This window comes from Hemicordylus capensis, chromosome 3 (genome assembly GCF_027244095.1).
Source record: "Hemicordylus capensis ecotype Gifberg chromosome 3, rHemCap1.1.pri, whole genome shotgun sequence".
Classification (NCBI taxonomy): Eukaryota; Metazoa; Chordata; class Lepidosauria; order Squamata; family Cordylidae; genus Hemicordylus; species Hemicordylus capensis.
Genome location: NC_069659.1, coordinates 52,516,573 through 52,543,473, shown reverse-complemented (window position 1 = coordinate 52,543,473; position 26,901 = coordinate 52,516,573). Strand labels below are relative to the sequence as shown.

Here is a 26,901-nt window from a genome sequence, read left to right as displayed (position 1 = left end):
AGCCGCATTCTGATCTAGTTTGTTAAAGCCTCTTCCGTTTTTAACACATTTGCTAGAAGCAGCAAAACATTTCTGAAATATTAATTATGAATTGTTCATCCCTTACAAATGCCAACATCTCTTTTTAATGCATCACGGATTTTGCTGAATGGACCACACTCTACTGAGATCCTGTTTTTCAGACTTGATCACTGGGGTACAGTTTCCACAAGCAAAACAACAACAAATCTATAGCATGCACATTTTGAATGGAATTCTGCATCTTAAGCAATTTCTAACAGAGAAGTAGGAGGGCCCCAAAATAGAATGGGTATGAGGTTAAATTCTATATGAACAATCTTTTTGGAGGTGCTCCACTAACCCTTCATTTTCCTGTTGCAGATGGAATATATCAGAAGCTCAGCAGTCTTTTTTTTTTTAAACCACAACCCCTACCCTGAAACCATGAATTAGTTTGAGGTTACAGCTAAATTCTACAATTTTGGAATTCAGCCCATCTAAAATCAGTAACAGAATAGATAGATAGATAGATAGATAGATAGATAGATAGATAGATAGATAGATGTTACTCCCCTGTCTCCAAAGGGCTTACAATCTTAAAAGAAACACAAGGTAACCCCAGCATCAGCCACTGAAGGAATGCTGTGCTGGGGTTGGATAGGGCCAGTTGCTCTCCCCATGATAAATAGAAGAGATTCACTGTTTTAAAATGGTGTCTTTTTACTCAGCAGGGGTAGCTGCTAACTGAGTAAAGTTAGTTAGCTAACTGCTAACTTCTCACCACTGCTAAGTTCTCATAACTGCTAACTCACCACCACCACCACACGAAGGAAGCAAGCTGAACTTGCCAGGTGCACCTATCTGTGCTCCTGCATCAAGTGGCTCTGCAGACTGCAGCTGAAGAAGAACCTCCAGTCTGGCTTCCCCTTTGAATGGATGGTCAGTAGGAAGGGAAAGAGACAGAGGAAGGGAAGCTGCTCATGAGAGCAAAGTGTTCTGAGTGAACAAAATGTCCCAGCTGCTCCCCAGCACTTTGGACACCACAACACTTGCAAAAAGAAAGTCTGGTCCCCCAAATAGTCTCTATTCCTCTGAATGAAAAAAGTCATTTGTCCCCCCAAATTGTCAAATATCCTATATAAAAGTCCCTAGCTGGCAACCCTCCCTGTGCGCCTGCAGATGTCAGATTCTGTACTGTAAGTGGGGCAAAATATGCCAAGATGGAGGGTTTGTGTGACACACCCATTCTCAGGATATCTTTCCTGAGACTAGAAGCAGGGCACATGTATTCCTGGAGCTCGGGCTGCCCTGCTGAACCTCCCCTAAAAATCATACCTCCAGCTGCTTTCCCACTTACATGGGGGAAACAATAGGTAATGCAATAAGGAAAAGAAGTGTCAAGCTGTACAATTATTGGAGCCTGATAAAAACAAGCAGCAAAGACTGGTCTGATTTGCAATGAGAACAAGAACAACAGCAGCTACAACAAATGTTGCAGGCTTCTTTCTTATAACTGAGCTATAGCATTATTTAAAACAATGCATATCCTATTTTTCTCCACAAGGGGCACAAGGTGGCTGACAACAGAAGTTAAAAGGATTACTAAAGCATTCAAGCAGCATTAATATCAAAAAACCGAGAGCATAGAAGCAGACACGGACTTAGGAACATAGGAAAGCTGCCTTATACGGAGTCAGATCATTGGTCCATCTTGCTCAATATTGTCTACACTGAGTGGTATCAGCTTGCCAGGATTTTAAGTAAAGGTTTTAAGGACCATGGTTGAAGAACTATGTATAAAGCACCACCGCAATATATGGCCATAGGGTTGTAATGTCAGGAGTCGTACACAACTTATATGTGAGGCCACCCAGCAAGTTTGCGGTCAATTGGGTGGAAGCATGAAGAGTTCCTGGCATCGAGCCCAGGGCCCAAACCACTGACCCACACTCCCACTCACATTTAAGCAGTTTCTCTTAGCTGAAGAGCTAATGTGTAAAGCAGCCAGGAAATGTGTGAATAATATTTTGAAAGCAGCTATGAAAATAATATTTTGAAGAAAGTACCTTTAAAGGATAGGAGTAGAGTTAAAAATGAGTCCTTTGCTTCTTTTGCGCATAAACATTATGAAAGGTATGCTTTTCCTGTAGAATAATTTAAGGAGACTCATGGATCAATGTCCTAGACCGTTCATGCCTATGGAGAAATATTATTGCCTAAAGATGTAAAATGATCGTGGCTTTAGCTGATAAGGGTTTCAGTTTTTCCTACATTGCTTTTCAGTCCATGAGAAGCAGGATCAAAAAGAGTGAATTTTAAGAAGGGCAGCTGAAATGCTCACAGCCTGACCTTGTGAGGTGATGCACTTAGGTACCAGGGACCTGATGGATGTTAGGCTAGATAGAATGGTGTGTGCTCCAGTGCAATAGTGAAGAGCCTAGAATCCTATTCACACGTTGAGGAGATTCTCACGCTCATCCAAAAGCCACTAAGGGAGCCTAGCCCGCTTTTGGAGGATCATCTGCTGCCACGGGAGCCACACAGCTCCTGGCAGCAAACCCTCCTAATTCCCCCTCCCCGTAGCCGAGGTTAGCGGAGCGAGTGCTCTGCTAACCCCGCCTATTTGATTGTGTATTGCCGTGGTGCGGCTCCGCACCGCAGTAACACATGAGGAGACCCCCACCGGGAGGCTGAAACAAGCTGCCTGGCCCTGGGCGTCTCTCCAGGATGCCCCATGCGCTCACGTGGGGCATCCTGGAACTTCCGGGGGCTGCACAGCCCCCGATCCCTGCAGCCCCTGCCGGCTCCATGACGGAGCCGGCAGTTGTGTGGGTGGCCAATGGGGCTGCCCAGGGCTGTCTGGTGATCGACTGTGGGGAGAGCGACCTAAGTCCACTCTCCCTGCTGACCTCATTTCCATGAGTCTCACCAATCGTGAGACTCGCCTCGTTATCTTCAACAATCATATAACATGTTTACAGTTCACATGCAGGTAGTTATGTGAATTCACATAATTGTTATTCACATGTTATGTTGTACACAGGTCCAGCAGTACACTTCCTAGCTGTACCATGCATGTGAGGGCCCTGTATCTAGGTTCACTTGTGAAATGAATGTAGGTACAGTCAGGCACACAAAAACATGTACAAGTGTACAGACATCTGAACACAGGTACAAGATAATGAGGCTATTCCCACCATCACTGGAAAGCAGGCTAAGGGAGCTTAGCCCGCTTTCCAGTGTTCGTGGGAACCACCGGGCTTGTTGGTGAGCCAGGTGCTCCCAAGGCGGCTAGCCCGTCTAATTCCCCCTCCCCTTAAATGAGGTCAACGGAACAAGTGCTCCGTCATTAACCTAATTGTTTTGGTCATGTGTCGCCGCAGTGCACAGTGACACACAAGTAGACCCCTGACCAGGCGGCTGCAGCCAGCCTCCCAGGCTTGGGGGTCTCTCCAGGGGGTCTCTCCAGGGGGTCTCTCTGTCATGTGGGGCATCCTGGGAGTTCCAGGGCTGCATAGCTCCCGAGCCTTGCAGCCCCCACCAGCTCCGTGACAGAGCCAGTAGTCGTGTGGGCAGCCAATCCAGCCGCCCAGGGCTGCGGGCATGATTGCGGGGACAGTGGGCTAAGCCCGCTCTATCCGCAGAGCCCGGTAAGGCTCTGTGCATGGGTCGCGTGAAGCGCCTCATTGTCTGAATAGGGGTTAGATGATTTGGACTCCTTTGGAGTTAGAACTCTGTGACCAGGTGTGAAAATGTGGAAGTTAGTTCAAAACCCTTATACTTCTGTTCTCAACTCCATTTCCTCAAAACTAGGAGAAGATAGTCAAACCCTGAGGTGTTAGAGTGAACTGCACTATTTCAGAGTTGTGGTCGTGGAGTTCAGAGTTCAGAGTTGGGTTGTGCCATTTTTGAATGCTCCCCATGTTAAAAATAATTTTATGCAAGTAAAAAGCCAGCACAGCAAGGAGAAAAGTCCTAGTCCACCTGCTCCCAACTGTGCTAGTATTCTGCTTGCCGGGAGATCATATGGAGAGGAAGATTAAAATATGTGATCCCCCACCAGAAATAGGAAATCCACTCTGTAACTAAGGTCAGCAGGGAGTGGGGCTTCTGAATGGATCAGAGCAGGAGCAGGACTTCAGAGTGCACATTTGGGGGACCCTGTCCATCAGTGCAGCAACCCCACTTTTTATAACACGTGAGCAAGGCTATAGACGAGGGCAAAAACTTGTTCTCTGCTACCTCAAAGGGTAGTGCTATATCTAATGGGCTCAGGTTACAGGAGAGAAGATACTGGTTGAACATTAGGAGAAAGTTTGCAATGGTAAGAGCTGTTTGTCCATGGAACCAGTTATTGAGGGGGGTGGTAGGTTCTCCTTTGCTGCAGGTCTCCAAACAGAGGCTGGTCAGCCTTCTGTTGGATGTTCCAGCTCTGGATTTCCTGTATCAAGCAGGCAATTGCACTAGTGGCTTGCAAAGACCCCTGCTGCTCTAGGATTTCATGATTCTATGGCAAGAGAAAGGCAAAGAAATATACAGCTTGCCAATTCTGTAAGCTACCTTGAGTATCTTTTATATTCTGAAACTGGGATTAATGAACTACTTGTCCAGCTCTGGAAAATGTTTTTCCCCCCCTAAAGGCATGCAAAGTATTCCAGATTATAGTATATAATTGGCAAAACATATTATTCTTCTTTTGAAAGAAATCCAAGAGTACATGAATAGGAAGTTACAACAAAGAGAAGATATTTGTTTCTCATTAATGACTGGCCTTTTGAGGGATGTTTGATAATGGCTTAAACATGAAACGTAAATCTGATTTTGGCATCTTATGGGAAAACTCCCTTCACTTAGGCATAGATGTGTTTTGTCTGTGAAGCTGGCTTCCAGTGTTTCCTTTTCTCAGACAAAGTGTTTTTGAGTTCAATGGAAACAATTCAATTTTGTTCATTTTTAAAAAATAGTTGTGCCACCGAATAGGAAGTCCTTTTTGGACAATAAATAGTACATTTATCTATATATTTAAAAGTAACATTAAAATTGAATAATGGGCAGAAATAGATAAAGAATAAAATAAAATTCAAGTGGGCTGTATAATGAATACAGTGGTCCCTCGACTTACGATGTTAATCCGTTCCGAACGCATGATCGGAGGTCGAAATTTTCGTAAGTCGAAGAGCGCATCCACGGAGGTCTGAAAACATTCGTAAGTCGAGGAAGCCGCATCTAAAAATTCGTAGGTCGAGTAAGCCGCATCTAAAACGGCAACGACTTCCGGTCTTTTTTGTCATTCGTACCTCGAAAACAGCGTAAGTCGAGTAGTTTGTAGGTCGAGGGACCACTGTATATGGGATGGAATTAGGCAACATAATAGTTTTTTATTGTTTGCAGACGTGCTGTTGTTTTCTTACATATTTTTGAAGATGTTTGGTTCTCTTTTATTTTATTTGATCAGACAATTAGAATTTGTTTTATCTTTAAAAGGGATTGGCTGATCAAGGCTAACACATTTTACAAACTAAATTGTTCTTTCTGTTTCCCTTTCTGTTTCCCCATATAAAGTGCCAAAATCTAAAGCATTAAATAATATGGCATAATATTTGAAATCAGATCCGTATATATTTGAATGACTTAATCTCACTTTCAAATATAGGTTATCAAAGCTGACTAATATTAAGTACATCAGTTCTGAACACCTTAAGAAAATGAAATCTGATTTTAGTACAGTGCATTTCTGTGTTTACTCAGAAGTAAGTACCACTAAATTCAATGGGACTTACTTCCAAGTAAGTGTGCACATGATTGTAGTCTGACAGTCAACTCATTTCCCTTGAAGGTTTACTCACCAAGTTCACTAAGCCACAAAGTTCAATGACACTTACTATCAAGTAAGTGTGTAGGGTGAGTACTCTTCCAGAACAACCTTTTGCAGATGGAATCAAAATAAATCTCACTCTGTTCAATGGGGCTTAGTCCCAGGTGAGTGCTGATTGGGCCAAGGCTATAATCCAACTACATGTGAATTTAAATACACCATTGGCCTTTGAGTGTTTGCTTTTTGTTTCTTAGCCTAGAGAGGTTAGTTTTGGGTGTAAAATAAAATAAAATAAAATAAAATAAAATAAAATAAATAGCAGCTGTGAAGGAAGGTCAACCAAGAACAGAACTGTGGCATGGGGATTTAACCCTTTGCACCTATCATGGTCCCTCCCCCCATTTCTGCTATTTGCCTTGAGAGGTAAGCTACTGTTGGCACTACATAGTCCGACCCTTACTGTTTTGATTGAACAGAGTGTAATGGCTTAAGAGCTGTATGAAACTCTTTAATTTCAGACTACAATTATACATTTCCTTTATTTGTTTTGTTTTGTACTTGTCTGTGGAGATTGGGAAGAATTCAATGGTGAACTTAGTTTATTGCTTTAGGACCAAAACTCTTGAACTGTGTGGGGGGTGCTCCTCCTCCAGAGATAAATGGGGAAAAATATTTTTGAGAGAAAGCAATGCTGAAGTTCATTGGTGGAGAGCAGAGCTGGTCTTGTGGGAGCAAGCATGACTTGTTCCCTTAGCTAAGCAGGGTCTGCCCTGGTTGCATATGAATGGGAGACTAGAAGTGTGAGCTCTGTAAGATATTCTCCTCAGGGGATGGAGCCGCTCTGAGAAGAGCAGAAGGTTTCACGTTCCCTCCCTGGCTTCTCCAAGATAGGGCTGAGAGAGATTCCTGCCTGCAACCTTGGAGAAGCTTCTGCCAGTCTGTGAAGACAATACTGAGCTAGATAGACCAGTGGTCTGACTCAGTATATGGCAGCTTCCTATGTTCTATGTTCCTATGTTGTTCTAAAACTATGAGCACAGTAATTCAAGAATAGGGGAGACATAAAAAGTGGGGAGCGGAGCAGGGGGAATCCATGCAGAAGGTAAACATAAAACATATTAAAATATGGTTTCAGCTCTGTTAGTTAATTTTTGAAGAGGGACCTGCATGCCTTTCTCGGCCATACAGAGCAGTCTCATTGGGGCAGAAGCTTGCCACTCCACTCTTATATCCAATCAAACAGGATGATTAAGGATGAAAGACAGAAGAGCGACTTTTCACCTAACAACTTTCCAATGTTTCCAGGGGTGTAACAAGCTCTGAAGGTTATGTCTGTGTACAAAGGGTTGAACATGGGCCCCATCAGATAATTTCCCCATAGAGAATAATGGGAAACACAAAAAGATTAATCACTCTGAGAATTATCAGCCGCGCCCCCCTCCCCAGCCCCTGCGTCTGACATCAGACACAGGGAGCATTTAGCCACTTCCCCCGCATCTGACATCAGATGCAGGGGTGTGGTTTAGCTCCCAAATAGGGCCGCGCCAGAGCTAAATGCCCCCCAAGTCTGACGTCAGATGCGGGGGGCATGTCTGGAATGCGAAGAGGGGTCCCATCTGCTCCATGGTGGCTCCGCCCTTGATCAGCATTCTCTTCAAACCAGAACTCCCAGGATAAGACTGTTATAAAAGACATACATGTTTGCAGTGTAGATAGGTGCCCTCCAGCTATATCTCTCTTCAGTGTTGAAGGATGACACTTGCTCCCACCTCTGCAAGTGGCAATTATGACACGTCCTGTGGTTTATCTATGATGATGTTCTCATTGACTCCTTGGTGATGGTTAAAGCTCCATCACTAAGCTTTAGCCAACAAAGTGTGGAGGATGCAGTAGAAGCAACAGCATTTCTCAGAGGCAACTGGATTCTCCTCTCCCTCTCCCAAGAATAGATGGGATGATCATGGCAAAGCAGTTGTGCAAATGAGTATAGTTTGTATCATTCCTAGTTTACAAGGAACTGCATTCTACCTGTTCTCGCAAGACAAAAAGAGATACTTCTCCAAGGTAAGTAAAGTAAAAACAAACAAACACAGACCTTTGTCTTGCATGGAAACACACTTGTGCAGATAACGGGCTGGGGGTGGGTGGGCAATCTTTATTTGCAGGAAATGGCTTGGCTTGAAAAGCATAAAGCAATTCATGGTTTCCTACAAGCTTAAGAAAGCAACAAACTCATAACAATTCTGATGTGAGGTAAGGAACATCAGAATTGTTGCTTTGCTTCAGAACATGTGAAACATCATTAACATGGAAATAGACCCTTAAGAAGCAAGTCCTTTATTGCTATAGAAGTAGCTGCTTGGTGTCATTTGTTTCCCACTGGCCTTTTCAGATCAATCACTGAAGACTAAGTGCACAAACTTTCAAGAATATTGGTTGATTTTTTAACGATTTTTTTAAAAAAAATGCCCCACTCTGTCCATCATTCAAGCCTCGTTAGCAGGAAATTTTTCCTTGCCTTAAAAAAATGAGCAGTACCCCTATTTTTTGCACCCCATATTATAACTCCAGAATAGGTGGAGAGTTTTCAAAAATTTGTATGGAAGTAGCACATGATGGTAGTATTCCAACTGTGGATATTCAGGGATATTAGTCCATGTGTTGATCTTTAATAATTTTATAAAAGGTTCAAGGTTTTTTTTTAAAAAAAGAAATTCATTAAAAATCAACAGACTGAAGTCCTTGAATGTCCACACACCTACTCCTACATTCATGTAGGAACACCATGTGAAATTTCAGAGCTTTCTCTCCAGCCATTTGAGAGTTAACATTTTTGAGTTTTGTTACCAGCTGAGCTTATTCTGTCTGCTCCCAGAAGCCTCCCCGGTTGCAACTGCATCTCTAGGCTTGGAGATTGCCCTTTTGCTATGGTCAAGAGCTGCACTGCAATGTGAGCTCCCAGTTTGTTATACATGGGGACAAGTCACTTAGTTGGCAGTGGACTAGTTGCCCCTAGATTTGGGCTGAAAATAACACAAATTGCAAAGGGGATTAGCTTCACACACGCACAGAAGGTGCTAAGCAGACTCCAGAACTAGCTATTGTGAGTTACCTGGCATCCGAGGTCATTTTGGACTTAGGATGAACTCTAAAACTCCCCTCATCCTCTTGCAAGAGAGATAACACCTGTTGCAGATGAAGCAATTAGGCCAGGAGGGGAAAGCAGAGAAAGACAAGTGCAGCAGCAGACTCCCTCACAATAGGGATGAGTCAGTGACGTAACTTTGAAAAGGTGCACATCGAAACTTTTGATAGAACTATTGGGAAGCCCTTCCCAGTGTTGGGAATTCTCTCTGGTAAGAGAAACCCTTTTTCATTATAGCAGAGTGCACAGAGGCACAACACAGAGGAATTTAGTTAGGCATGCGTGTATGCTAAGAGTAAAGTAACTTGGAGCCAGTTCATAGTTTCAAATCAATATAAGGAGTATTCATTAGCGAACTCCATTCTAGATAGTAAAATGAAGAGATAGGATCTCTAATCCATCTAGCTCAGGGGCGTAACTACTATTAGGCAAGGGGAGGCGGCTGCCTGGGGGGCCCCATGCCTCAAGGGGCCCCCCAGAGGCAAGTCACATGACTATATATTGTGAAATGTGTGTGTATCAGCGAGGGGCCCATTTTAAAATTTTGTCTCTGGGCCCACTCCAGCCTTGTTACACCCCTGATCTAGCTAGCTGGATGCAGATGGATTCTGCATCTCTGCACACATGGTGCAGGGAGAGGAGCTTGCATGTTGCGAGGTAGAGGGAAGGGAAGAGGAAGAAAAGAAGAAGGAAGTGGCTGGAAGGAAGGGAGTCCCTAAGATTAGCAATCTATATATCAAAGGGATAGTGTCAGAGCAGTAGAGAAGGGATGACCAATGTCTTGACCCTCTAGCCCAGACTCACTAGTCTGTCCTCCTATGTCATTGAGACAAGAGACAGCGCATAGTCCTTCACTTCCAACACCCAGCACAGGATACTCTTTGATTCACCTGCACACTCCAATTGTCCTCACAATCAGCCTTGAATACAATAGATGATTCACATTCCTTCCTACTCAGGAAGGACAATGCATTTCACAATGCATTCTGAAAAAGCCTATCTAGACTCCCCTATTCAGCAGAGCATGACAACAGCAAAGTGCCGCCAAGGAACGTTTTGGGATATGATTCAATGATTCAATGTGCTTCCTTGTGAATTATACACTTGGGACGCCTCTGCTACCACCGCTCCCTTGTGCATTACACTTGGGACTCCATCAGACTGCAACAAGGACTTCAGCAAGACAATCTTCTTGCTCCTCTTGTGCTTTACACTGGGGACTTCATTGCAACAAGAACCCCAGCAGATCATCTTGGTGTTCCCCTCTTCATTGGGGCCACTTGAGCTGAAATCACTACCTTCCTGGCCAATTTGCTGCCCTCATGCCAAGGCTCAGCTCATTGTGCCTGGTTTTAGATCACCCCCCACCTGCCGATCTATCCAGCTGACCTCATGCTGGAACCTTCCTCATGAGCAACCCCACTAACTCTTTCAACTCTCCTGCTTTCCACTTTGCCTCCTCAGACAGACGCTACTCTCCAGCTGCCCGAGCCAGATCTTCGTGAGGACAGGAGATATAGCCTCTTGCCCGGCTCCTTCAGGGCTAAATCTATCCTTTTCTTTTATTTCTGAAACATTAACCGCCCCCCCGCCCCCAAATCTTAAAGTAACTCTCTCTAGCCTTCCTGGGAATTTACATATAATTTGGAACCTTAAACTAAATGTACCTTACAATAGTCTGTTTTAAAACATATTTGTATTGCTTTTACGTTAGGACCGCCTAGTAACTTAGTTTATTGCTTTTATTATTTGTCTTCCAATAAACTCCTTTTTGTTAACTGAAACCTCTCTCTCAAGTGGATTATCTTGAGTTCATAGCTTGAAAAAAATTAAAATTGCTTGGAATTGTCTTCCCCCTTTGAGCTAAATCCCCACATTTGCCCAAATTCGAGGTGTTGACTAATAATCTCCAAGGCATTTGCATCAACAGTTTCTCACTTATTCCTATCAGGAAATTATGATTTGTCAGAAATTTAGGCCAGGTACCCATCAGGGGCGTAGCAAGGTTGGAATGGGCCCAGAGACAAGATTTTAAAATGGGCCCCTCTCTCACTGAAGCTCATCTCATGAAGTAAAGAAATCTTAAATGAAGCTGAATAGTGGTAACAAAAGGAATAAAAAATATTTTGTAAATTGTGGACGATGCAAGTCATTTAATGGTACTAGAGAAAGACATGGATTGTCTTAACACTCACATCAATTTCGGAGGATGAATACAACTCAAGGAAGCCCGGGCAGGTGTGCCGCTGGAGGAGTCAGTCATGTGACTTGCCTCTGGGGAGGCCCCCAAGGCAGTGGGCCCGCAGACAACTGTCTCCCCTTGCCCTATTATAGTTATGCCCCTGGTACCCATAGTGGCAGCCCATGTTCATTGCACACATTTGCTTAATTGTAGATCTGCTCTGGAATATCTCCTTAGGGAGCCCAAATTCTCTACTGTTATCTGCCCTGAACTCTACTTTTCTGAGTGGTGAGACATTCCTGGGGGTGCAGCACTACTTTGCCTTCCGGTTTTCCTTCATGGAGAAATTATTGGAAGCTGAAGGTTTTTTGTGATATTTTATTTATTTACAAATACAAGCTGAGCATTAGATGGAGTAGGATGGCTGCAGAGCTCTTCCATACATCAGCAATAGGCTGCATCAGTTTCCAAAGTACACACCTTTGTACCCAAGATGCTCCAGCTTTCACCTAGCTTAAGCATTCCAGATTCCAAATATCAGTCTGGTCTTTTCCTGCACTTTCCTGTCTCGGACTTAGGCTGACAGCTAAATCTCTTTTCACTGGCTACCCAGATGTGTCTCTGTGTGGGGAGGCAAGGACCCTTGAACCTCAGCAGCCCTTCCTCTCATGTCAAAAATACCCGATGTGCAAGACTCTTCTTATAATATTCCCCTCAGGATGATGCAGAGCTATTCAGGAGCATCCTCTGGGCCTCCTGACCTATGAATCTAACAAAGAGATGGACAGCTTGCTATTGGCTGCTGTGCACACTTACCACAATAATGTATTATTAGTGGCAGTAAATAATCAATAGATATATATTGCTGAGTAATATTGTGTTATGTAGAGTAGGAGATAGATATGGTAATTTTGTCTGCAGGTAACCCTGTATTACCCTTGACATTTGAAGAAGTAGTTGACAGTTATGTATTTTAGACTTCCAAACAAGGCTAGGACACTGTCAAAGTTCCATAGTTATCACTCCTTGTTGCTCAGTCTATCAATCTTTCCTAAATTTTCTTCTGCCATTTGCCCTACCCTCTTTCCTTAGAAAACAACACTTCAGTCCAGACTAGTGTGTGCATGTAAAAACTCCAAAGCTTTCCCTTCCTGGCCCTCCAAACATCAGCCTCTCCACTCCTGCCTGTGGCACATTGTAAAATGCTTTTATAACCTGGCAGAGTTAAACATCACCACCACCACCACTACCATTTGCCATGCAGAGGGGAAAGGGTTGCTGTTCTTGGAAGGAAAAAGAAATAAGCCAGCCGTGTGTGTATGCAAGTCTGCACAGGTATGGTGGAGTGTGCTGGATAATACTTCCTTTAATTGCAATCCCTTTGGAGACTATTGCTGCTCTTATAAATAGGTACAGTACAAACTTGAAGAATGATACACTACTCCCTAACTGCTGGTGACAGTGCAGATGAGAGAAAAAGTATTTACCCAGGCTGATGACTTCTGCTTCTCCACCTCCATTATGCCGGGCCTGCCGTAATGATACAGAATCAGACTCCGAGGAGGCAGGACAGCACTAAACCCAGTCCCAGGCATTGACACCAGGCTGGAGCCCGAAAGAGCTCTGTCCCTTGAAACAGCACCCTCCAAGTCTGAGCCCCCTGAAACAGCCCCCATTGCCCCCCCCCGAGAGCTCCCACACTGTTGTGCTGCTCGATAAATGAGGAGGAGGAATGCCAGAATTCTGGACTGCCCCTTGAAGCCTTCCACTTTCTAGACAAGGAAGCAGAGCCCAGGAGGCAGCCTGCACTCAGAGATATCTGAGAGCTCTATCTACTTTTGACTTGCTCCTTCAGAGCTCTCTGAGGTCCTATGGCCTGGCCTAGTCTTGTGGGCAGATAAGATAGGACAAAGCCTCCCTCTAATTCCTATATATCTCATTCTCTCCGACCATTTTTTCACCTATTTTCCCCCCACTTCTGCCTCCTACTCCAATCTTCCTCTCTTATCTTCTGTCCACCACAAGTCTTCTTACTGTTCCTATATCTCCCCTCACTGTGAACGGCAAGACCCCTTTATGTTTCAGTGGTTTGTGTATGTTTGAGAGAGAGAGAGAGAGAGAGAGAGAGAGAGAGGGTGAAACCTCATCTGTAAGCGTTCAAGGTCATCCGCTTCCAATGGAAATTTTTAAAAGAAAACAACTTAGCAGCTGAAATATTTAGCTTGGCTTTCAGGTTTTTCACAGACTGTATTGCTAACAAATGCAAAATCTGTTAGTGATATACATACCAGCTACCCAGATACCTATACCTACCCAGATATTACATAGGAATGTTAATTCCATGCATTTTTTAAACTGAAGGGAACATTTTTTGACACGGCCAAACAACAGATTTCACACAAGAGGTCAGTGTTGTGCGTAGAAAACTATTTGGAAATAATGATCTGAGTTTACATCCAGAGAGTGCGATCAGATCACAGACTGGTAGGAATAGCCTATGGCTGCAATCCTACACACAGCCTGTTTGAAAACAATTTCATTAAGTCTAACTGTGCAGGGTTGCAGGTTATGTTTTAAGGCAGAAGGATTTCATATCTTGATTTGACAGGAAGTGATGAGCGTATCTACAAAGGACGGCCTTCCTTTAGAGATATGTGTAATTCTGGGAATGTGGCCATACACTTCAGGAAGACACAAGCTTTCTGAGGGAAAATTTCTCTAATTAAACCCAGTGTGGTCTCACTGGGGAATAATGACACTCCGCTTATCATGGAGCTTACCAATACTAGCCCATGACATGCTGCTACCTGGAGCACCAAATGGTGCCCCCTCCCTCCCCTTCTCTTTTCCTATTAAAATCATACCCTCAGTTTCTTCCTTCTTTAAAGCTCTCCCCCTTCCTTCTTTTTGTATTAGGAAGAGGGAAAATGCCATGGTTCCATTTTGCCTTCCTTCCTCTGCAGTCTGCCCATGAGGAGGGTCTGAGTAGATTGCTGTGCTACCTCGGAGAACTGACCACCTGAAGTAGCCTGCTTCACCCTGCTTCATGGTAGGGCTGGCTCTGGACAATATATGAAAGCTGATTTCTGAAGGCATCAACACAGACAACTGGGTCATGTTTTCTGTGAGTTCTAAGCAAATGAAATGAGCCAGGCCTGAATTTTCACCATCTGTGATGAGTAATGCAGATCACAATTTCTGGCAAGGTCTACATCCCAAGAGCTGTAAAATAGGTGGTAGATTTGCAGCACTCACGTGGTTTTACTTTTAACTGAGTGGAAAAATTATTTGCTTTACATTGATTTCAGTGGAGACACACCTCTTCTGATGCCCTTAATGTTGGTGTTTTCCAGCCAAATTGCATGAAATTATTAGACCTTGTCCAGGTAAGGCACAATACCTTCCAGCTTTCAGAGAGATTGGTTGGTTACAAGCAACTTATTTTATAGGAAATCTTAAAAAGGCACACAGTATCATAAAAATTCATTTTATTTGACCTAGAAGCTTTTCTGCTGCTAGTAACCTATTGGCATGAAATTATATTCTACAACTCCCTTAGGGCATCATATCTGAACAATTTCAGATATATAGGGCAAAAGTTTCTCATTTTATAGGCAATCAAAAAAGGCATACAACTAGAACAGATTTAACATTGGTTTCAAGGGGAAAGACTCAGCAAGTTTTCTGCTGCTTCTGTGTTACTCATGCTATTGGAATAAAATTTCTAGGCCTTCCACAACCTCTCTAAAGGATCTGTCCTTTCAAATACAGAGGACAAAGATTTCTCGTTTTACATTTTTTATTTTGTAGACAGTTATACCATTTCTGTAGGGGAAAAAGAGACAAGTTTCAAAGGGGTCTTTTCAATGGTTGACTGGGAAAGGGAAATAGCTTGTTGTAACAGCACACCCAGGTTGAAATAAGATAAAAGACTATTTTCCAGGACACTTGCTGCATTCCCTCTTGTGAATGTGCACTACTACATTGCCAAATGAGAGCCATGATCAGCTACTGTCCTGATTACTTCTGAGCCTCTTGACTAAGTGTTGCAGCCCTCTCCATAAAAACATTCTGGGACTGGGCTGGCACCCAGACCCACCCCGGCTTCTGGAGCTGCTCTCAGGTTTAGGCTGCCAGACCACAGCCAGGGTTGATAGCCCTGATCTCAAGGTAAACTGGGATAGAAGGCTAACCAACTTACTGACACACCCTAGAGAAAGAAGTCCCTTTACTGCTTATGTGGAAGTTATCTTAGCTTATAACTACAATATTTGCTGACCAAGCTGCAGAGATGTAACAGAACATTGATCAGCTTGCTAAGCAGATGGGGTCCTAGATTTCACTATTTTCCTAATGCTTCATAGCCAGTTTTCTAAATACCATGGTTCCTCCAGAAATTTAAGATTTCTGCCTGCAGTCCTGTTATACCATGTGTCATCAGCCCAAGCATGCAATCTGTCATGAATCATGATAGACGGGGTGGAGGAGGGCGGAATGTATCTCATTTTTTCTCCAGAAAGCTCTATTTCAACTATCCTTCTAACTGAACACTCAGTGTTTACTTGAATGAGATGCAAATCAGTCAAATGACAGCTTTGCCATGCAGACAGTTTCAGTAAAGATAAATTACTGCATGCTCCCACGCAATGGGCATTCTGTCTGTTGGCTCTTAATTACTCAGTGGCAACTATGATGGCATGTAGACACACTAGTATTTTAAAGAAAATGTCATATAAGAAGGTGAATTGCTCCATGTATCTCACTCAGTGGATGTTCGTCTCCAGGACCAAATGGGACCAGGACCTCCCAAGAAAAAAAGAAAGAGAGAGAAAAAAGAGAAAGAGAGGAAAGAGAGGGAAAAAAGAAAGAGAGGAAAATCAACTCTGTAATTGCATTAAATCAATTAAACAAAGACTTCTGTGTGACCTTGATCACTGCTGACTATTTAACCCTAGTTTTATTTTGGTTTTCTCATTGCTTCTCTCATGTCTGAATTATGAGTCTAGACTCTTGCTGGCAGAGGAAGGGACCCGCTGATTACAGATCACATTGATTGATTGATTGATTGATTGTTAAATTTATACCCCGCCTTTCATTAAGAAAATCCCAAGGCAGCTTACAATAAAGTTTAAAAACACGATTATGAAAAAGACACATTAAAATATTGAGCTAACACATGACAAGGTTTCCTTGCTCCAGTCTTCTCGATACAGGGAGGGCCAAACTGGCTTCTCTTGGCATGGCCTCCTCTGGGCAGGAAATGTGCTATGGACACTGCTGAGTTAGCAGATGATCAGACAATAGAAATTTTCAGCCAATAGGATATTTCAGCCAGTTACATAAGAACAGCCCTGCTGGATCAGGCCCAAGGCCTATCTAGTAAAGCATCCTGTTTCACACAATGGCCCACTAGATGCCTCTGGGGAGCCCACAGGCAAGAGGTGAGGCCATGCCCTCTCTCTTGCTGTTGCTCCCCTACAACTAGTATTGAGAGGCATTGTGCCTCTGAGGCTGGAGGTGGTCCACAGCCACCAGACTAGTAGCCATTGATAGACCTGTCCTTCATGAGTTTGTCTAAACCCATTTTAAAGCCACCCAAGCTGGTGGCTATCACCACATCCCATGGCATTGTGTGCTGTATGAAAAAGTACTTCCTCTTGTTGGTCCTAGATTTCCTGACCTTCGGTTTTGTGGGATGACCCTGGTTCTAGTGTTGTGAGAGAGAGAAAAGGTTCTATCTGTTCACTCTCTCCACTCCATGCATAATTTTATACACCTCAATCATGTCTCCCCTTAGTTGTTTCTTTTCCAAAGTAAAGAGCCCCAGATGCTGTAGCCTAACCTCATAAGGAAGGTGCTCCAGTTTACACAGCAAATGGAAAGAGAAAATTGTTCTTTGAGCCCCCAAACAGTTCTCCCCAATGAGGAGTGTGGGTTTTTAAAAAACCTGATCTATGCTTATAATAACAGTGCATACATGTATCATTTACATATTCTCTGTTTTTATAAGCTTGCAGTAGAATAAAATATCCACCTTATTTTGCTGTTTTGCAAAGGCTTACAGACTCAAAACCGAGAATTACTCACTATCCCCTCCCTCACTAATAAGGCATCATTTTGTGGTCTGTTCTTTTTTGTTGTATCAAAATAAGCTATTGCTAAAATATCTTATAAAATGAATCACGGGGAATTGTTTAAAAAGGTGCCCTTTTGCCCTGCCACTGAAATGCTTTCTTATTCTTAAATCCTTTAAAAATGGGGTAAATCCAGGTATGGATTGAAATAAGATTGATGGTCAATAGATATTGTCAGCAACTTGGTATCTTTTCCATCTTGAGAGATCTTTTCACAAGGTAATCCTAATCTAGTTTTTCTGTGAGGAAGAAGTTATATTTGTCCACTTGTCTGAGAATTTGAATGGCTTCTTGACCACACTTAGAGGCTATTCCCACAATCGCCCAAAAGTGGGCCAAGGGAGTCCAGCCCGCTTTGGGGTGATCATGTTAAATCCCCCTCCCCTTAAACAAAGTTAATGGAGCAAGCACTCCATTAACCTTGTTTTTGTGCTCATGTGCCACCGCAGCATGCAGCAACACATGAGTAGATCCCTGATCAGGAAGATGCAAGCAGCCTCCTGGGCTTGGGGGTCTCTCCAGGATCCCCGCAGACCCTGTCGGCTCTGTGACAGAGCCAACAATCGTGTGGGTGGCTGATCCGGCTGCCCAGCTGCAAACAGCTGCTCGCCTGCGGGGGGAGTGGGCTAAGTCCGCATCCCCGCAGAACCTCGTCAGGTGCTTCGCATGTGTCATGTGAAGCAGCTCTTGGTGTTATTCAAAGGTATACTGTCCCTAAATCTAGATGATTCACATTATAGCCATTGTGATGAACAGCTAGTGAGAGATCTCCCTTTCTCTATTAATTTGTCTGATCCATGTTTATATCCTCTAAACTGTTCTAAATTGGTGTGTTTGTGTCCTTGGATGGACCTGCCAGTAAGGGAATTATGGGTGTTAGAGACCATAGGAAGCTGTCTTCTACTGGGTCTGTTTTTTGTTTGTACTGTAGGAAATACTTTATCTTTGGGAAATTTATTATTTCTCTATGTAAACAACTTTGGAAACCTTTGTTGAAAAGTGGTATATAAATGATGTTGTTGTTGAAATATGGGAATTGGTGTTCCATATGGTGAATAATAGTATTCATATTATGTTTCTGAGTGTTGAAAGTACTTCATAGATACAATTTCATGAACTGTGAAGTACTGTAAAGGGCAGTAGTTGGGGCAATGGAATTACGTGTGATCGGCTACCTACTAAGTCCATGCAGATGCTATTCTAGTACCCTTTGAATATTTAAAGGCTTCTCATTAAGATACAGTGCTTATCCAAAAGTGTGTTGCAGTGGCGTAACAAAAATCCCAAACTGGCCCCATCATCTTCAGACTTCACTAGACGCCACTGATCTCACTACATCAAATAAATGATATTATACTTCTTTTGTGTTGCCATTAAAAAAATAAAATAAAGTTCAGCTTGAATAAAGTGTTTTCTTCAGAGTAGCAACTAAAAAAATAGTGAATGAAAAACACTGTTATGAAAAATTATGCAAAACACAATGAACATTATTGTACAGAAAGATTATGTATATATTTTGCCATTTGCCAAAGTATGCCTTAGTAGGCACATACATTTTCATATTGATTTGATGTATTAAATATCCAAAGAAGGCATGAGGAGGCAGATAGGAATATGGCCCCAATTATGAAATTTCCAGCTGAGAGGACTTTTGCTTTTTGGCAATAAAGGCTAAACTACATTGATCCATAGACAATCTAAACAGCAAGAGTCACCCAGACAAATGTCAATATTTGAAATGGGAGAACAAGAGGCATTTTGGATTGCAAAACAATTTTCTTTGGACCAGCCAGATTCTGTCTTTAAACAAAATCATATATTTCTGCATCTGTGCCTGTCAGCACAGGAGCCTGGAACATGAACTTGACAAATATATCATCTTTGATATTTTAATAGTATACTAAGTTTCAAGATATTTAAAATTCAGTTTAGGAAATATACCAGCACATTTATTTTTGTTTACATGTAATACCTGAGTTGACTGAATACTAAAATACGTATATATTGAAGGAGTTCTTCGAAGATGGATGAATCTTTTGTACTTGAGAAATATAACATTCAGGGATAGGTAAAATACAAGAGGCCTTACCTTAATCATAGCACAAAGATTATTATTTATGATTATTATTTTTACATTTTATATTCCGCCCTTCCTCCAAGGAGCCCAGAGCGGTGTACTACATACTTAAGTTTCTCCTCACAACAACCCTATGAAGTAGGTTAGGCTGAGAGAGAAGTGACTGACCCAGAGTCACCCAGCAAGTATCATGGCTGAATGGGGATTTGAACTCGGGTCTCCCTGGTCCTAGTCCAGCACTCTGACCACTACACCACACTGGCTTTCTCTGCTTTCTTATAATGGTGCATTTATGTAAATTTAAATAGTACAATAAATAGATACATTCATGTGTGTGTGTTTTAAATGACAACCCCCGTAGGTTGGCACCATTTTTTGGTCCATTTTTTGAAGTATTGCCAAGTCTGCAAGGCTGTAATAGTTGAGGAATAATATGATGCTACTAAATAAATGCATACAAGGATCTATGTATAACCAGTATCAAACAAATTAGATCCAAAATATACAATCCAAAGAATCTTTAATATAACAAGTACTAATGATACAAAATAAAATATAAACGACCGTGAGAGAACTGAATCTACAAATATATCTTGTCATGAACAAAAATTATATACTTTCCCAATTTAGTCCTCTAGTTTCTATTACTTCAATCCACAATGGTGACCCGGTGACCTCCATTTCAATTTGGCATATTTTTCAAGTGGACAAACATTGAAATAATGAAAAATCTTTCTTGTAGAGGGACTTGTTTAAGATTCTAGAAGAATGATCTCAAATTATTGATCTTCCACAAAACGCATACACAGCAAACCTCCTGTAATATATACAGTACATCCAGTATATATAAAAATATTATTTAAACTAACAAACATATATAAACTAACAAACATATAAACTAACAAATATACGTATAGAAGAGAGCTGGTCTTGTGAGAGCAAGCATGACTTGTCCCCTTAGCTAAACAGGGTCTGCTCTGGTTGCATTTGAATGGGAGACCACATGTGAGCACAGTAAGCCACATGTGTGCCACTCTGGGAAGAGCAGAAGGTTCCAAGTTCCCTCTCTGGCATCTCCAAGATAGGGCTGAGAGAGACTCCTGCCTGCATCCTTGGAGAAGCCGCTGTCAGTCTGTGTAGACAATAATGAGCTAGATAGACCAATGGTCTGACTCGGTATACGACAGCTTTCTATGTTCCTATGGTCCTATATGTTCATCAACCAAACTGGCTGTGTAAAATTCAATAATAATCTTTTGTGGACTGAAGTAATATAAATTAGAGGACTGGACTGGGGATGTACATACTTTGTGCTCATGACAAGATGTATTTGTGGATATTTGTGGATTTGGTTCTCTCATAGTCATTTACACTGTATTTTGCATCTTTTGAGCTTTTTATATTAAAGATTCGTTGAATTGTATATTTTGGATCTAATTTGTTTGATATTGAATAATATGATGTGTAATTTGAAGGATTAGGCTTTGTGGATATTTTGATGATATTTGCACCTCAGTTCAGCTAGGACATATATTATTATTAAGAATATTTATATACCACTTTTCACCAAAAGAAAATTAAAAAAGGATTGATTTTTGCAAAAAGGAATGATAAGATGGTTCCTTGTCTCAAAATTTAAAAAGAAACACACTGGGAGGGATGTTATTCTGGGTTGAATAGGGGCAGCTGCTCTCTCCCTCCAACACTAAGTCCAAATTTGGACGTAAAGTGAAACTGCAGTTAAATGGGGCAGAGATTTGAACTCTATTACATCCAAATTCTGCAACTATGGTTTAGTGGTGAAAGTGACCTGGGGTTTGCCTTGCCAAACTGTAACTTGATCCTTTAGTTTGCAGTAGGTTTGCCTTCCAGAGGCGTATCTAGGGAAAATAGCACCTAGGGAAAGCACTGAATTGCACTCCCTGTCCAAACATCTGACACCCATCTTTCAGATAACTTTACCATAATATCAGCTGAAAAATACAAGTCAAGCTCGTCAATCTTTTAATATTTCAAAAACTATTTAGCAGTGGATGTAACCAGACCAAAAAATGCTGGAAAACTACAAATTTCAGTATGCTGGGGCTCATGAAATACCCAAATACTGTGCGGAGGTGTACTTGGAAAACTAAACAGAAGTGCCTGTCTAATTTTCTACTATGCATTGTAGCATCACTATTACGTAAGTTTTAAAAATAAATTGAGAATTGGTCTTTTCCCAGATACTAGGGCCTTGCAGAGGCCATTTAAGCATATGTGGTGGCCATTTTGTTTTCAGTGGCCATTTAAATTTTTTTTTTTCATTTTAAAAAATGGTGTCCCCCTTCAAGTGGTGCCCGGGGTAGATGCCCTGCCTGCCTCACCCTAGATACGCCCCTATTGCCTCCAAGACCTGAGGTTGGCTGCTGCAGTACAAATGCTGATGGTGCCATAACTGTGGTTCCACAAGGTTTTTGAAACTGCAGTCATAGAGATGGCAGCACAGACCTGCCCAAGACCATGCCCACTCCATGCCTGTGGCACGTCCCATTGTCTACCTCTCCAAGCACCAGCCCCGCCCCTCCTGTCTCCGATGCAGTATTGCAGTTGCCTGGCAACAGGGATGCCACCACGTCCTAGCCCAAGCTTGTCAACCTGTCAAGTGGCAAAGTCACACAGGGGCATTACCTCTCCCCACTTTGTCCCTTTAGTCCCCCCTCCAAGCAAGCAGGAGGGAAAGGGGATGGGATGACAGGACAGGCACTTTGTGCTTTGTTCCCTAAAAGTGAAGTGACAATGATGTATGTTCACAAGCACAAATGCTCCAGGTAAGCAGGGCAGGGCACCCCATGATGGCACTGTGATGGGAACATATGGCGGGGGAGTTCCCGGGGCCAGGTTTAAAAGGCAGCCCCAACCAGGGGTTCTTGAACAGCCAATTTCTCTCTCTTTTTGCACAAAAAGGTAGGGGAAGTATGGCCCAGCCCCTTCCCCTTCATGAGAGGGGCCGGGCAGTGGGAAAAGCATTGTCAACACTGAGAAGGGAGATGCCTCCTCTGTGATAATGATGGATGCTGATCCCGAGCAGACCATTCAATCATGAGAGTGTAAGGCCATGGGGGCACCCCCTCACAATTCATGAGAAGAACCATCTGTTGGGCAGAATTGCTAATGTGTGATGACAAAACAACCCCTTCTCTCATATACAGCTCACTCATGAGAGTGTCAGGCCATTGGGGGCTCTATATCAAGCTAGGTTGCTCTATGCAGGAAAGCCATGTGGATGGGTACCCGAGCAATCACTGTGCCTGTCTTGGTGACTGCTGCCAGGTAGCTCTCAAAGCATGCCCCCTGCCATGTCTGCACATGTGCACCCTTGCTTATTACCCCCAAATGGTGACCCAGCTTTGCTGAGGTTGCTGGAAATCAGGGCTCCCCTCTCCTGTGATTCCCTGCAGCAGCAGATATGCATATGGCACAATGCCAGCCTGTATCCAGGAATTTTGAAAGAGAATAAAGCTCCATCCCCGCAACCAGTGGTCCGCCTGTCCACACAAGTGACTTGGCTCTGACACATGGAGCACCACAATCACCTTAGGGTCTATGCAAGGATTCCCATGGGAGGAGGAGGTTGCAGTGCAAAAGTTCTATCTTTAAACAGAGGGAGCAGGGGCCCCCATGCAGCGGGGCCCCCCTTTGTTGGGTTTGCTCAACTCATGAGCATGCAGTCCGATGGAAGATCCAGGGTGTCCCACCAAATCGGCCTCCCCGGTAGAGTGGCCCTCTCATGAGAGGAATAGTCCACCAGCAGCAAGTTGCCAGGAGAGCAGGAGTGCATGGACTGCTTTGCTTGGGGGAGCCCTCGTAAGACATCCTAGGTCATGGCAGGACAGACCCCCCGGGATCCTTTGCCCTCCCTCGTATACATATCCCCTGCTAGGAAGTCATCATGTTCCCTTCCCTTTCCTGAGTAACAGGTAAATAGCGCCCCCAATAGCCCCCACCCCTCCAGAATCATGCAGGACAGTTTCATTGTGGGGCTCTTAGGAGGTGGGCAGTGCAATCGTTGTCCAAAGAAGTACTGGCGTGGCATGGCATTTAAAGGGATTTAAATGTCCTTTCCATGATGATGGGTTGGAGTGTTCCGAAAAGGTACAATTGCACTTGGCACACCCCCTTCAAGCTTGTGGCCAATCGCAGCTGCTCTGGTGATGTGTTGCCCATAGTCTAGTTATAGAGCTTGCTGGGATAGAGCCTCGGCGGCCAAGAGCAGGGTGGGGCCGAAACTGGAGGCTCCGGAACCATGTCTGGATGAACATCTGTGATCTGATTCATGATTTCAAATTGAAATTGCAGGTTTGTCAGCCTCCAGTTTCATGTTATGTGTGGATGCAGCCTAAGTGTAAGAGAGCCACCGCTTTAAAACTTGCCACTTTGCTAAGTTAGCAGCATATCCTTAGCTGGTGTACATAAGCATGTTCTGTCTGTCTGATTTCACTTCTCAATCCAACCGATGAGGCTGCAGCCCTTTAAAAATGTTGAAATCCCAGCAACTGGCTGTTTGGGATGGAGAATAGGAATAGTGCTAATCCACATCCCAACTTGTCCTCCTCTGCCAAACCTTTGATTGGTAGGGTTTCAGCTTTCATTAAAAAGCTGAGAATGCACAACCCCGGCAGAACACTGGAACAGAACTTTAGCAATTTGATTACAGGCCTGGGGACATATTGGTCGATTCTGTGGATCAGTAGATCACATTGATGTTGGCCCATCCTACTCCTGAAATAAATTATGTTTTATATAATTGTCCGGCTACACGTCCCTGTCTCCTTTACCCAGCCTGGCTAGGCTTATCAGGTCCGGCCTCAGAGCAGGGACAGGGAGGGGGTTGAGCATCACCCTGGGCCTCCTTCATCCCAGACTGCTTGCTCCTTATGTCTGTCCCTCTCCGGAGACACTCTCCACCAGCCGGCCTCTCATCCCCAGCCGGCTCCTTATATGCCTCCTCACAGGCTATGCATCACCCGCCCCCAATTACGAGGCCAACACCCCTCTTTATTATCTGTAATTGATTACCCCTTACAGCTGTTGCCAATGGCTGTCCCCCTTCTCCTTCCTCCTGCTCAGACCCCCTCCCTTCGGGAGGCATGCTGCTGATGCTATCCACACACGGCTCCCCTTAGGTCTTACCAGGGGTCTGCTCCTCCTCAACTGGAGCTGAGTCCCTGCCTGTTGGCAATCTTTCCTCCATCTCTCCCCAGCTGCCACCTGTCCCTGTTGCCTTGTGCCCTCTCACCACTCCGTCCTCGGAGGTAAGGACAGCTGGCCTCGCCAGACAATAATCTGCATGCAATAGGAGACAATATTTATTTCCAGTTGTAACCCCTCATATCCCATGTGGTGTCTCTGGAGGGTTGCCTTCCTTGGGGAGTGCTTTTCAGGGGGCACAGAGCTGAGAAGTCCCCATATGTGAGCACAACGGCACTCATGGGACTTTGAATCTTGGTCATTATTTCTATCTTGTCAGATGTCAATCGGAACACCTGCTGTTGGGAGAAATAAATGCCAGTTCTGACATCTGAATACAATTGGGGAAAATTGTAACCATGCTTCACTCAAAGCAGGCTTTTGAAAAACACAGCCAATCATCATAATTTAACTTGGTTAGTCTCCCATTCTTGTTATTTGCGACCATTCCTTGCAGGTTTATAGAAAAAACACACATCAGATGCTTAGCCATGTATTCCAATTTAGGGAATAAAAAACAAATGTGCAACTTTTATATAATCTTCATTTAAAGATTCCTTGATCTTTGATATGTGTTTATGGCTCCATTAGTAAAACAGGGAGTTTAATATCCATGCCAACTGGGTTGTGTCTGAAAATAATTATACCAGAAAATGAAGGCACAGTCTTACTACATGAAAAATTACAGAATTGTTATATGTCTAAAAGACAGTGGCTGACATCCTGACTAATGAAGTGGCCATGCACTGTGCAGCAGTCTTGCATCCCAGACTACGGCTGCACTGGCACATGTGGGGAGGAAAAACACTCCCCTCTTCCTTTCACAACTACCTGCACCACCTAATAATATGTTATTGAAGCTAATTGTCACTATAATCATTACATGTGGGTAGATTTGGATATACCAAGTAAAAATGAGTGCAAAATACTTGTGTGTACAATGCAAGGGGTGTGGGCTTGTAGAATTAGGCTCATATTTCTTAAAAACAACTCAATTGTGACTGAAAAATGCATTAGGCTCCATCTGAATATTTTTAAAGAGGTACATTCCTGATTCTATACATGTGCACCCTTTGAGGTCATTCACACAATCAAAAACTGTGTTCTACCCAGGCTTAGGAGCTGTGTGTATGAATGACCTCTACTATCTACTATCACTTTCCAGGATTAGCCTGTGATTTTTCCTTGGGGATATGTGGCAGAGTATGAAAAGTGAAAAAAGAACTGGCATAAAGAGTATGATGTGGTAGGATAATAAAAGTAATGGTCAAATTCCAGATTAATGAAGAACATTTGCAGCTAGCGTTTCATGCTCCAGGGGAGGAGTAATTTTCAATGATCTCCCTTTTGCTCTGAGGCCAATTGTAACCACCAAAAATATGTCCCAGAAGTTTCCATAAAAATTAATGTACAACAGTGCTGCCCCAGTTCTGCACCCATAACCACTAACCATTAGGTAACGTACTCCACTCATATATTTATTGAAAAAGTGATTGGTTATCCCTTATTGGCTAGTTGAAGTGTGTTGAGAGCTAACTAATCTACAGAAAAAGGGGATAACTAATCAGAATATCTGGAAGAGTACAGGGCTTGTGCATCCTCCTCAAATGAATGAGGGACTTCTAATGCCTACACTTTTTAATGCCTACACTAGTAGGCTCCACTTATGCAATCTGCCCATTTCTGATGTTGTATCTGAGATGTGGTCTACAACACACAGTAGAATGAGGTGGTCAGATCCTGAGCTGGTGAAATGTTCTATGCCACTTCAGAGTACAGGTGGCAGATGCCATTATGGAATGCCCTCCCATTTACCAAGCTTTCTGCAAGTAAAACAAGTTGTTCTAGTAAGAAATAATTTGCCTACTTTCCTTTCACTATCCCTACATGGACCAAATTTGGTCCCTTGAGCTGTCCCTATGTCCTCCAACTTTCCAGTACACCAGAACCAAATTTGGTTCAAATTGGTTAGGTGGTCTACAAGTTAGCGCTCTTGCACCTCAAACATTCACACAGCTGCCATCTTGGATTGTGGTGGATTACATCATTACAAACTACACTATTGAGGTGTTCCTATGTGTCACTCACTACAACTGTAGCAAATTTGGTTCAAATTGGTTAAACAGTCTACAGGTTAGCCCATGTGTGCCTAGAGCGTGTAGGCTCCCGCCATCTTGAATCAGGGTGGATGACGTCATCACAAAGTACACATCACATCACATTGAGGTGTGCCTATGTATCCCTACACCTGTAGCAAATTTGGTTCAAATTGATTAGCTGGTTCAAAAGTGGTGAACAAGCTGGTTCACCACTTGTGCCTCA

General features: G+C 43.2%; 1 long non-coding RNA gene across 1 annotated transcript; it reads left to right on the top strand.

Moving 5' to 3' along the window:
• Positions 1-7,704: 7,704 nt before the first annotated feature.
• On the top strand, positions 7,705-16,014 carry LOC128351807 (uncharacterized). Its single transcript, XR_008320051.1, has 3 exons — positions 7,705-7,879; positions 14,059-14,266; positions 15,927-16,014. It is a non-coding gene; the product is annotated as an uncharacterized LOC128351807 (long non-coding RNA).
• Positions 16,015-26,901: the final 10,887 nt, after the last annotated feature.